Source organism: Opisthocomus hoazin, chromosome 24 (genome assembly GCF_030867145.1).
Source record: "Opisthocomus hoazin isolate bOpiHoa1 chromosome 24, bOpiHoa1.hap1, whole genome shotgun sequence".
Lineage (NCBI taxonomy): Eukaryota > Metazoa > Chordata > Aves > Opisthocomiformes > Opisthocomidae > Opisthocomus > Opisthocomus hoazin.
In genome coordinates this window covers 4,339,079-4,351,769 of record NC_134437.1, presented here as the reverse complement: position 1 = coordinate 4,351,769, position 12,691 = coordinate 4,339,079, and the positions used below count along the sequence as shown (strand labels likewise).

Below are 12,691 nucleotides of genomic sequence, written 5' to 3'. Positions count from 1 at the left end.
CTCCTGGAACACAGCATACCGTATCGCCACACTAGAGCATCCAGTTTGGTGCAAGCATTTTATAACTGCTAATGCCACTTCCCACTCTTCCCAGGCTATGGCTCTTTTCAACCACGCTTAATCTGAGACCCTGCTAACATAACAACAGAAGATACATTTTGCAGACACATTCCCTGTGCATTAACCTTGTTCTGATGCCAAGGGAAGTCGCACGTGTGGCAGGCTCATGCCAGAACACAAACCATTTGCTCTAAGGACATAATCAGTGGTCCCTGCCATGAGATACACCATTCAATGGGGAGACAGTCTCGTGCTTCCCAGGTCTCGCCAAACCATGCTGAAGCCATGCATGCTATACACCTCCTATTTCTACCTCGCAAGCTCATCTCAACCCATTCAGCTCCCTTCCCACAGATTCCCAGTCTGCCAGCGCACAGGAAAGCAGAACCTACAACCTGGTAAAAGTAAGCAGCACCGGCAACAGAGAAGTCTCAGAGAAAAGGGCGGATGCATCTATAAGCTCGAATTACTTTCTCACTCTCTACTCCCTCGAGATCCTTTCCAAAAAAAAGAAAGCAGGCTGCCAAACGGCGTTTTTACTCACCCAGCCGTCCCCGGGAGAGGGAAAGCTGCCCCAACGCACCCCCTAGCGTCACCTGCTCACACAGCAAAGCAGGCTTCCCCAGCAGACTGCCACCAACACCAGCACAGGCTCCCCTATTGCTCTCCCACCCACTCCCAACCTTCGCCTAGAGCTCCAACATCACAAGATTTTCTCACATCTTTAAGGAAAAGCAACATATAGAGATTGTGGCCACTATATAAATTCCTCCCAGAACCTGAACCCCATCATCAGCCCCAAGCTCTAGTACCGCTCCCAGCATCACGGAAAAGGGTCAAGAGAAACTAAAAAGCTTGAGACACACAGTAAGAAGTTGCCAAGCGAAACCACTTACGCACAGTGAGGCCGGCAGCATTTCCATCCTACCTTTGCTGTCGCCATATCAGACGTTTCCATGTTTTCTGCTTGGCCTATCAGTGAACAACAGCATTGAAGGAGAAGGAGGGAAAAGAAAGGAAAAGTCAAAAGAGGGTGAAGAAGAGAAGACAAACAACTTGACAGGAGGATGACAACAATAAGAAAGTCACTTAAGAGCTGCTCCCAAGTTTTCCCTCCTGCCCCCCAGAAATGGGCAGAAAAAAAAGCATCTCAGACTGTCCCAATTTAGATACTTGACTGGAGTCTGGTACAAGACCCAAGTCACTGCCATCCCCCCCAACTCCTCCCCTCTACCACCACCCAAAGATCTATCAGGGTGCTAAGGGAGAGAGAGGACCCTCCTCCCAGCTTCCTTTTGAAGTCTGAGCTTCTGCAGGGAGCAGGCAGGCAACCCATCTTTCAGACATCCTGCTCCTTTTGCTCTCTCACAGTATGGGAAGGAACAGCAACACAACCAACCCCCAAATGCGTACTTTAGGGATCAGGTGAAAGGAAGACAGCAAGTGGGTTCTGGACAGTGCACAGATAAAGGAAGAGCAATCAGACACAAGAAGGATGGATGTAGGGAAGGAAGAGGCGGCTTCTGAAAGAAAAAACTGAAAGGGGGCAGCCAGTCAGGTAGAGAAGCAATGGTGCAAAATAAGCATACCAGAGACAGAACACGTAAAGATATTTACACAAACAGAGAAAAATGCAAGGTGGAGGCTAGTCTTCTGTACCCTATTGAGAACACTCACCTCAGAGTAACACTTAGAAATGATTGGGCCTAAATTAGGAACTCTTTGGTGCACACGCTCAGCTCAGACTGAAAATATCAAATCATTATCTGAGGTAACATTTGTGCCAGCAGCAAGAGGCATCCGTAGCTGAATGGCCCTGCCTGGCCGAGGCCGGCCTGGATTGGCGGCGCAGAATGACTTCATGCCGCACCATTCATCACCCAGCGTCTCCCTCCCCAGGCATGCAGGCTCCTCCTGGCCTACTTTACTACAGCAAATCAGTCTGGAGCCTGTTAGCTAGCCAGCCCAGGAACCGTTGTACGCAGCTCCTCGGAGCATTCTGGCAAACCAGACAGACATGAGCAATCCTGGCTGGGAGAGAGGCAGAAAAAACACTGCAGAGCTCAGTCAAATTAAGAGCCTCTGAGGGCTCAAAACATCACTGCTTGAAAGTGCTTATTCATACACCAGCGCAGCACGCTGTGCTCAGGCACACAGCAGGCACCACAGTACAGTACACAGACCAGGAGCACTAGCAAGTAATTTACAACACACTAAACAGTTTACACATTGACAGCCAGATATATAGCCCCTGCAAAACCACACCGCTACTATTCCCTCGTGCACAAGCATACACCACCACCGCCTCAAGAGCACCCCCGCTGGATTTTACTATATGAAAAGTATTTTGCATTATAAGTATTAGTATGCACTGGAATATACAGAACAGATGTCACTATCACATACATGCACAACATAAAGAGGCCCCGGGAGACCACAGACAACAATACTTAGCACTCCAGCCACCTCTGAAAAGGGCCATCAGTATACCATATACACAAATAACACTCCCACCAAGTCCTGTCTTGGCATACAGGGAGTGTGTATTTCTGATATGTGTTCCTGTTGTGATGCATTCATGCCATCACCTGCTTATACAAATAAAGGCTTGTACACTCCACCTTCTTACTCAGCATATTCAAACGCAGCACCATCACACTTCTCGGGGACATTAAACCCATCTTACGAACACATACCTATTTCTCAGTCTCCATCCCAAGCATTGCTGTGGATATAATGTAGCTTCAACATATCCAATCCAGTGCCACATAGCAAAAATATCACCACACCACCTGAGTTATGCTCAATAGAATAAGAATTTTCACCCTTGTTGCGCACTAGATGGATTTCCAAATGCCTTCTATGCTATAACATTGATGGCAGTAGTCCAAAAAGTAACAGTAAGACATCCAGTGCAGACAGATACATAAACAGCAAATGCACACATTGTGGTCAATCTACTCCCCAGTCCCTCTCTTATGGAGCCACTACAGTTCCCTAATGCAGTCCTCACTTGTGAATACTTGTAGCAAAACACACACAGCAGCATGGGGGGAAAAAACCCCACAGCCTCATGAACGACCATCAGCAAATTCTAAGCTAGAGAATCAGTAAAGCCTGACTTTCCAATTCAGAAAAAGTTGAATTTCCATTTTGCAGTCTCTCTAGAGCAGAGACTATCTGCAGTTACAGCAGAGCGCAATAGCTCAAGAACTGAAAAGCAAAACAGGAAATATCTCCTGAGGAAGTCCGCTTTTCCGAAGGGAACAGCCCACTATGACACACTTAAGGTCTGGGTAAGAATTCAAAGCTCTATAAATAGCTGTAGAAAGAGTCCTGTTACCTCAGGGTTTGAGCTTGTAATTGCCTCTAAGAAGATATCTCAAATTAGAAAACATGGCTTCTTATAAGCACTACCTGCAAACAGCAACGCCCCTTCAAGTAGTCACACACTGTCCCTACTCATGGCCATTAAGACATCCTCTGTGGACATACATGATTGTGGCTTTACTACTGCCCATTACTACAGTTCTAGCTTCACACTACCCAGAGCAGACCCACCCCTGAAAGATTCATGGCAACTGAAAAACTTGCTTATTCAAGTGGAATACACAGTGGAAACAAGCGGCTTAGAAGGCTCAGACAAATTAGTTCACTAGAACATGTGCAGTACCTACAGGCATAGAACACAACATGCTACCTATGGGCCACCACTTAAAACTGCAGTTTGATTGTCCCATATGGCAAGAAAGGAAAGTCTGCAGGAGTTGGGGTGCAAGAAAAAACCCCCATGCCTCTGTGAAACATGCCTGTAAAACAAAAACTGTTAGTAGCAAAACTAGTGGGAAGGAAAAACAGAAGAAAGTCAGGAAACATTCTGGGAAGAGAGAAAGAACTGCTAGGAGGAATGCCAGAATGTAAGGAAAAGATAGCTTAACTGTTTTGCACTTTAGTGCCAGTAGGATAAGCTCCTGAATCGTTCTGAAGTCAGCAGCGCTCTACAGCTTCTGCTGTCAGAGAAAAAGCCATATGCAATCACAGCATCCGCAAGCTAGGGCACACCTCCATTTCCCCGTCAAAAAAAAAAAAAAAAAAAAAAAAATATCTCAGAATAGACTCCCTCTTTGGTGCAGCAGCTGGGAAGTCACATGAGACTTCATTTCCAGAAAGAAAATATGCATTTCACACTCTTAGCATCATGGGAGCTGTAGTCACACTGTATACAGAACAGAAAGTGCCTGTAAGCTGTTTCTTTCTAAGCCAAGTGAACGCAGCGTTTGTCATGGCATACGAGTTAGAACTTTGGGTCTTGGAAGGGGGAATGAAGGTACAACTGCATCACAGGAGAACAGCAGTACCTTCAGCTGTCCTGGAAGAGGAGAATGGAGAGAAGCTCCCCTCCACCAAAAGGTGAAAAATAATTTGCTATAGAGACTTTGGAAGAGAAATAACAGTATTGAGTGAGAAGAAAGAGGATCATTATCAGGAGGGTGGAGAACTGGGATGATTCAGATGGCTACTGCTTCTTTCTTGAGCAATATTACAACAAAAGAGGGCTCCTGCTTTCATACAAAGTCTTTTGGCTTTTCCCTCCGCTCCCTCGTCTTGCATGTTTGAACTCTTAACCTTCCATTTGATTGAGATGGTGCAATAACCTCTCCCACCCCAGAAAAGACTCATTCACTTTGAGAAGGAGCAGGCCGACAAAACTTCATGACTCATGGCATGCTTCATAGAGAAGCTCCTCGATTTGAACTCCTCAGGAAACAAAAAGCCACCTTCTAATTTTCACCTCCCTTTGCAAATAACTTGCAGCCATCAGTGAAAAGGCAACAAGGTTTCATTACCCTGGGCAGAAGTATTATGGCCCAATGATCTCCCTTCTTCAGTTAGGTCAAGATATTCTGAAATAATGGCATGGAATACATCACATCACACCATAGCCCAATACCTTAATAGAACAATATTTTCACTCAGGATAATGCTGAACATCTGGTCTCTTAAAATTAGAGTACTTTAAAGTGCCTAACAGCCAAAACACTTTGGATCCTTTCTAACTTAAGTCTTTCAAGTACTAAATCCTTCTGTGGAGTCCAACTACATTCAGTGTTTGGGCTGACACTACCAAGGGATAATCCAGAGACACATAGGTAGCACACCAGAGAGACAAAGCCTTCTATACTCGTCTGGACCCATAGGATGTCTTTGTCTTATGTCTTTATCTTGTCCTGGGAAAAAAAAAAAAACTAACCTCGGACAGTTCAGATAAATGGGCGAAAGCCTTGTGGTGAGAACATATACCACAACATTTTGGCATAAAGAATAAAAACCCTAAAGGAACAACTACAAATTCATGAGAGGAAGAGAGGTCCTGGATACTTCCTTTCTGAAACCTGAGACAGAAGAAAGCAGCTAAAGAAGGGGCTCCAGACCCAAGGTCCTAAACAGAAGCTTCCAGTCTGCAAACAGCTAGGCATTTCAAGTCAGCAGTGACAGCCTCCCAGAGCTTATGTCACTCACTACCTCTTGCATGTTTGAGGTGTCTTCCAGTAGCAGTGGCATCAGCAACAGGGTAGATCAAAGGATGGCAGGCTGCAAACAGGAAAACAACACAGAGGATGCCTGTTTTCCCAGTGTCACATACCACAAAGCTACAATTCGTTGGGGAACCCAGAGTAAAGATTCCTAGCTTGAAGAACTGGTGCACAACAAAACAGCCTGCTCAAACTCCCGTAAAGAAGTCTGAGCACTTACATGTCTAAGCCTATAACAAAGATTTTTTTCTAGAGAGAAGTAACAAAATCTTACAATGCTGGAAACTGTTATACCCATATCCCTTAAGCAGGCCCATATCACTTACGGCCTGCCATTTAAACGAGAGGAAGAGGTTCAGAAGAGAGCGCACATAGCAGAGCATACTACAGCTGAAGATTTTGGGCAGGGTAGTTGAGATAGAAGAGAAAACAAGCAGCAGGGAAGGCTTAAAAAAAAGCATTAGGTCAAGCTTGCTTGAGAACAGGAAAAAAGCAGAGGGGCTCAAGGACAGACCTTGACTGGTACCATTGCAATGCCTGACCTTGTTACGATGCATGGTGCTGTGGGGAGATGCATGCTGCCATCTTATCACCAAAATGCACAGCAAATACTCTGCAAAGGCCAAGAAAGAAATGGATGGGAAGAAAAACAAGGAGAGAGAAAAGGCAAAGAAATGCAGAGGTCAGTGAGCACTCACACGGTTATGGTCATCTGGAGAAAAGGGAAAGTCCGTCCAAGTGCCAATGTGCTCCCCAGCAATCTGAGGAAGCGTCACTTCAGCAGCAAGGGTGAAACACTTGAATTGAAAGAGGGTGGAATCCCAGCTTGTTTACACATGCACAGTAGTGTTGAGGAAAAAAGCAGCACAAAGTGGTGACCTCAGAATCCACCGTGGAAAGACATAACCCCACCTTTGAGACAGCTGTAGGACAGCTTTCTTTGATATTTTGTAGTCGCTGCAGTCAGGACCCAGAGGGAAGGAGCAGTGACTAGGCTGATGAGAAGGCACAGCTATGGAGAAATCTCCTAAGAGCCTGATCTGCTCAAGAGGCACTGGTCTTTTCTCTGCTCTCAGATTTCTTCCATCACAGGCAATACAATTTTAAAGGCACAGCTGCCCTGAAGTCTCTACCAAATATGCTGGTGCTATGGAATAAGATGCAAAAACCCAAGACAAATAAGAAATCTCTGTAGAAACAAAAACAATTTGAGATTAATAATTACTAGAATGAAATTCTTCAGGCCAGGATTAACCAACTACCATTTCTTTTGAAATAGACTGTCCATTACCAGGTGGAAGCTAACACAGCTTCTCCCAAGTCTTCTGAAACAGGGAGAGGAAAACTGCTCCGAGCATCTACATCACTACCAATTTTCTTCTGCTCAGAAGGATGCCACAGTATGGCTGGCAAAGGTAGAGTCCATAAAAATCATGGGTCAGCTGGGCTTGAAACAACCAAAGAAGTTTTTCTGCTCTTGGCCTTGTCTGCCAGGATTCGCTGATCCACTGGTAACAGAGCAGCCTGAATGGCTCAGAGAGATAGAGGTCACCACAGGGGATGCTGGACACTTTCTGCTTGATGATTAAGGTGCCCCCTGCTCCCAACAACAAACCAATACCAATTAACACTTCTTCCCAGGGACACAGATGAACTCCTCTTACTGTGTCCAATAGGCTACTAAAGAGTTAGAACCTCAGTGTGGAGAGGAGGTTTTTAAAAAGAGGCGGGTAAAACACAAAGCTACAGGGGTCTCTAAGGTATGTAACATTTAACTACCTCTTACATTAAGTAGCTACTCTTTGTGCATTGTATTTCCAAACAGCATCTTATTTCCTATGGTTCTGGAACACAGTATGATTTAAGTACATACTTACCATAACCACATAGTTCCCATCCCAGATTGTTTCTGCTTCTTTATTTTGTATTACGACTCATTTGGGATACTTCGTATTTCTACAATTAAACAGCCAACTATGAAGTGTACAGATGCACACATTTTCTGGGGTAAATACTACAAATACTTGCTTACAGCAAATATCTATAGCACTAAAAGCACGGAAGAGGCCATGATAAAGTGTTTATTATGCTGACTTTAAAGCTAGGAAAAAACTGATTTGTTCAGGGACTCACATGAGAGAAATCTGCACAAAAGATAACAGCTATCTTAAAAGAATAGGAGGACATTTCACCAAGCAGATCCAGAACAGTTTGAATGCCCAGTTGAGACAAGCACCCTTAGATTTTGGGGAATTTCTTCTGTCCCTACAGGAAAAAAAAGAAGAAATATCCTGCTCAGAGCAGATGGGTTTCAGAAACAGCTGACGACTGCACTGTAAGCAAGGGCCTGCAAAGGTCTCTAAGGGCAGAAGCACATGCATTCAAGCTGAAAAAAGCTATTCCCAAATCCCCTTCCACCACTCACATAACCTGCCAGAGTCTTGGGGGAAGCTGAGCTAGCATCACCATAGGTCAACAGCATTTTCTCCTCTAGCTGCAGTCTGAAGCTTAGGCAGAACCATCAGCCTCCCCCAGGCATTCAGCTTCTCTAAGCAATTAGCTGGAAAATCAGGGCTGTAAACAGCCATGCCAGCTCTGATTTTGACAGGTACTACTATCCCAGATTCTTGAAAAAATGAGGTGGGAGACCTAGAAAACATTGTTAAAAAGCATTCAGTTTCTGCCCTTCAGCATATGCTAGTCCTGTCAATTTATTAGCTTAACAACTGATTTTTAACCCGGCTTGTCCCTGCAATACTTCTCCCCACCTAGTCACTTGAGCATTTATCTTCTTTTCTGTGCCCACTGCAGGCCAAAAAATTCACTACAAATTAGGAGACTTTGTTCCATCTAATCGCTAGCATTGTTAGGTAACAAGAGCTCAAAACTTTCAAGCTTTAACATTCAAGGCAGATCAAAGCTACAGCAACTCAAGTGGTACTACCCTGAGACACCCTTCTCGTTCCATTGCTTGGAATTACAAACCCCTGCACTAAGGATGGCAAAAGAGGTGCTGCATGCTTCTTACAGCCATCACAATCAGCAGCTTCACCTGCTAACTTGAATAGTCAGCAGCAGATGAGTCACTGTATGGCCTTTGGCTGGGATGTCTGTCTGGCATCACATTTTAGTCCTCCTTTGTTGATTAAGTGGGTACACAGGCCACATTTTCACCTCCCAGGCAGTATTCTGAAGAGGGAATTCTTTCAAACAAGGGATTTTTGGCCCCAAAGGTCACAGAGAAGCTAAAGGACAAGTTATCTGCATTCTCCCGTACTATTTGTCTTTTCTATCAACTGACTGTTCCCTTAGGTTTACAACTGGAGTTCTGTGCAGTTAAGATCACCTTTTGCTTCTACTGGAACAGCACACAAGGTCCCAGGCTATGACCAGGGATCCTAGGCATTGCCATATGCAAATAGTAACAGAAGATTTCAGCAACATATGACAAACTAGATTCGCAGCTTTATCTGCAGGAAACAAGAGGAAGACCTTGTTAAAGACAGAAAAAGTAACCCAGAACTCCAGAGTGATATTTTGAGGTGTACTTTCTTGGTGTTTGCCCAGCTGTTTCTCCAAACATCCCCTTCCCTTCACAAGGAAAAATGATTAGAAAAAGGGACCGGAAGACCTGCACACCTTCCCAACACATTTTAACACCACCTTTGTTTTACTGCACTGTATTAATCAAGTCACACTACATAAGATTGAAGCAAGAAACAACATACTTTCAGACCTTTTCTTTGCAGCGGGAGCACCAGTCACATTAACAACATGACTCATGCACATCTTGGTTTCTGATGACATCTCAGTTAAAAAGCTCCCAGCATGAAGAAAGGTGGGTTTCTCTGACAGGGAGACAAAGACATATTGCCTACACAGTGCTCTAAGGAAACCCTACACTAATTTCTAACATCAGTTCATTTCCACAGGTGTTATTTACCACGAAGAGAGAGCACTGGCACAGTTCAAATTCCCAGGGCCTTCAAGTTTGGGCACCTGCAACTAAATTGGAAGGACAGTTATTGCCCCTAGATGTGTTCCAGGCCATGCCCCAGCTTAGAAAAGCATCCTCATCAAAAGGTGTCTGTTCTGCACCTTGGGAAATTCTGGCCTACAAAGGAAGAGTCTTCAATACAGGTTCTGTAGCAGTCACTCACTGCATCACTGCATGAACCTGGCCACATGCTAACAGAATTAAGCATCAGGCTCCCTAGAAAAACCTTCTCTTCTCTGCATCTTTGAAACCCCCCTAGCTCCGGCTGCAAGAGTCTAACATCAGTTCTGTTCTGAGGCTCTCTGATGACTAATGTTATAGCAGCATTGAAGCAACAGTAACTCCAAAGGCCTTGTCTGTCTCTATTAATCTTGCCCTTTATTTGGTCAACAATTGGACTATTTTCAAACAATCTCAAGAGGCCCTAAAAGAGGCTAAATGCCACCACTTTCCCTTCTTAAAATGCCCGCCTTCTCCACATTTGGTATGAAAAGGAAGGAGGTGCAAGCAGAATGGTATGAAAAGGAAGGAGGTGCAAGCAGAACAAATCTAAATTAGTCTGCAGAACTGCAGCCTCACTGTTCTCAGCCAGTTGGCATCTCACAGCAACGACTACTTGAAAAAAATCCGATGTCAAACACACAAGCAGGAAAACAAAACTGGAAGCGCAATACATTTTGCACCACAGCCACTAACTGCCTCATTTGTTGGTAGAGGTGAGTTAGTCAAACCCAAGTATTTCTAAGCAGGCTAGTTACACCAGGAAACCCTGCCCTAGGAGTACAGGGAAATAATTTTGATTAGTTCATACCGAGCTATAGGTACCAGCATGCTCTTCAGCATCCGGTTACTAGACTAACTCCCTCAGACCTGCTGTTAGCAACATGGGGAAAGCTGAGGCACAGTGAATGCTTTTTGTTGCAAGATGGAACCATGCAAACTGCTCAGCAGCTGACAGCATACCACACAAAAAAGACTGCTGACAAGGGCTAAGGAGGCTTACGCACAGAACCGAGACCTATGAACAGAGATGGTTAATTATAATGCATTCCAGCCTCCTACTCGCTGCTCTGCCACTTCTCCACACGCTTCAAGATAGCTGCCATAATATTCAGACAGTGACAGAACTCCCAGAGAGTAGAGCTGATGAGGTGACCATTACTTGAAGTCTGCAAGTGAAGTGCAGTTACACAACGAACTTCTGCTCTTGGGAACAGGAAGGAAGGGTAAGGAGTCTGCCCCACATCTCAGATAAGGCAAGAGAGGGACATTTAAACGCCTCTTCACCTCCTCCTCATGTTCCTGCGCATCACAAGCTAGTGAGGCAACTATGTGAGGCCTGTCAGACCACCTCTGCATTCGCTGCTATGTAAGCCACATTGGGCTTTATCTAATCTTAACACCAGTCCTGTAGAGACAGAACTTATGAAAAAACAGAGAAGCGAGATCCAAATCCTGGTTTGCCCTGCTGTCACAGCTAGTGTAAGACCATACCTTTTCTCGTGAAGTCACATTACCAATCTGTATTGAGGTTCTCACACTACAAGCTCTGTCTCAGAGCTAACCCTTCTCAGAAGGGAAATAGGCAGGTATCATTTTTTTAAGACAGCTTAGAACAGAGGGCCAAATTTTAAGAATTATTTCTTTCTAGCTATGGTGGGGATTCACACAATCTATCTTACTTGCTGTTGGGGGATTCGTGTCATCTGTTTTACTTACTGTCTGCACAAAACTATCGATGATCTAAATGATGCTGTCTCCCGAATGGCAATCAACTAATGCCCAGAGGTACGATATTTGCCTACATTACTATAGATAATAAAATTATCCTGCTCTCAAGTTTGCTCTGAACTGTTCAAAGTTCCAGGCTCCCATGCACTGAGCAACAGTCACCCATCGAGTACAGAAAAAGGCACAACAAAGCCAATTAATCCTGCAAGGTCTCCCCCTTGTCCCTGATCTCAAAAAGACAGAGATAACTATCTATCCTCTTCTACCCCTCACTGTCATAGAGAAGGAACAGGAACTATTCCCCTTGCTTCAAATCAAAGTGCTCTCAATTCAGTCTTCTTAAGATTAAAAGAGAGGAATGGAAGAGACTCCAAGCGGAGCACAGTTTTGATGAATCAAATCCAGTACTGACTTTCTACAAAAAGAACAGCCTTACCTCCACTGACAGAAGAACACAGACATATTCTGCAATTAACAACAGCCCATCCTCAAAAGAAAAAACAACCCTGGCATACGAGGAACAAAAAGCAGGTAATATTTCCATTCACATTAACCCTGCTGACAGTCGCCAGTCTGACAATTCAAGTGGAAGACAGCTGATCTTCAGCCCCGCTTGTCTTCTACAGCACAGAATCAATGTTGGGGTTCAGGAAGCAGCGTCAACTGTAAGGGGGAGGGGGAAGACACTAGCTCCAAATCTAAATATTAATACTAATCATCTTTCCTACATGACAAAGGAGATTTGTTCCTTTTGGGCTAAACCTCCTATTTAATATTAAGTCCAACCAACTCAGTTCAGAGCTAGATCCAAATCAAAACTCACCCTACAGTTATCGCAACAGCATCACAGCTCTAGAGCTCACTAGCCTCCAAGTCTTCTTTGCAAGAAGGTCCTTAGCACCACTTTTGAAAACCTCTCTGAAAATGATTCATCAGGCATCCACTCATGATGGATAAAAGCTACTTAGATATTTGACTAGTATTAAGACCCTTCCAACCAAGGACTCAAAACTCAGGCATCCCTTACAGCTACCATTTTATTGGTAGAAAGAGCAGTCACCTAGTCTCCCCAAATATCACACTCATACTAGAAGTTGGCAGCTGGCTTCTACTCAGTCATCACCTTCATAGCAACATCCATTCCCTTTTATTCCAGTAAGCTCTTCTCCTTAATAATGCAGGAGGCCTGCACTATGCTGCGTGAAGTTGGCACAGCTCAGCCAGTGAGCTACACTGTTTCTTGCAGAGTCATCACATCCAGACACACAAACAAGGGTCCCCGGGCTCTGTTAGGCCCTACCTTCCCCTTTCAAGAACAGACCCAGCATGCACAGCAGCATTTCGCTCTCACCTATCTTCAGCTGCCCCA

The 12,691-nt window shown here is 44.6% G+C and overlaps 1 protein-coding gene across 4 annotated transcripts in view; it reads right to left on the bottom strand.

Moving 5' to 3' along the window:
* The window catches only part of GRAMD1B (GRAM domain containing 1B), a 103,053-nt gene that overhangs the window by 73,560 nt on the left and 16,802 nt on the right, over positions 1 to 12,691 (bottom strand). The window contains exon 1 of one of the 4 annotated variants that reach the window (XM_075442620.1): positions 989 to 1,027. The exons of the other annotated variants lie outside the window; for them this stretch is intronic. The gene's annotated coding sequence lies outside the window, so the exon portion shown is untranslated. Of the gene's footprint in view, positions 1 to 988; positions 1,028 to 12,691 lie in introns of those variants that run through there. 4 annotated transcript variants of the gene reach the window in all.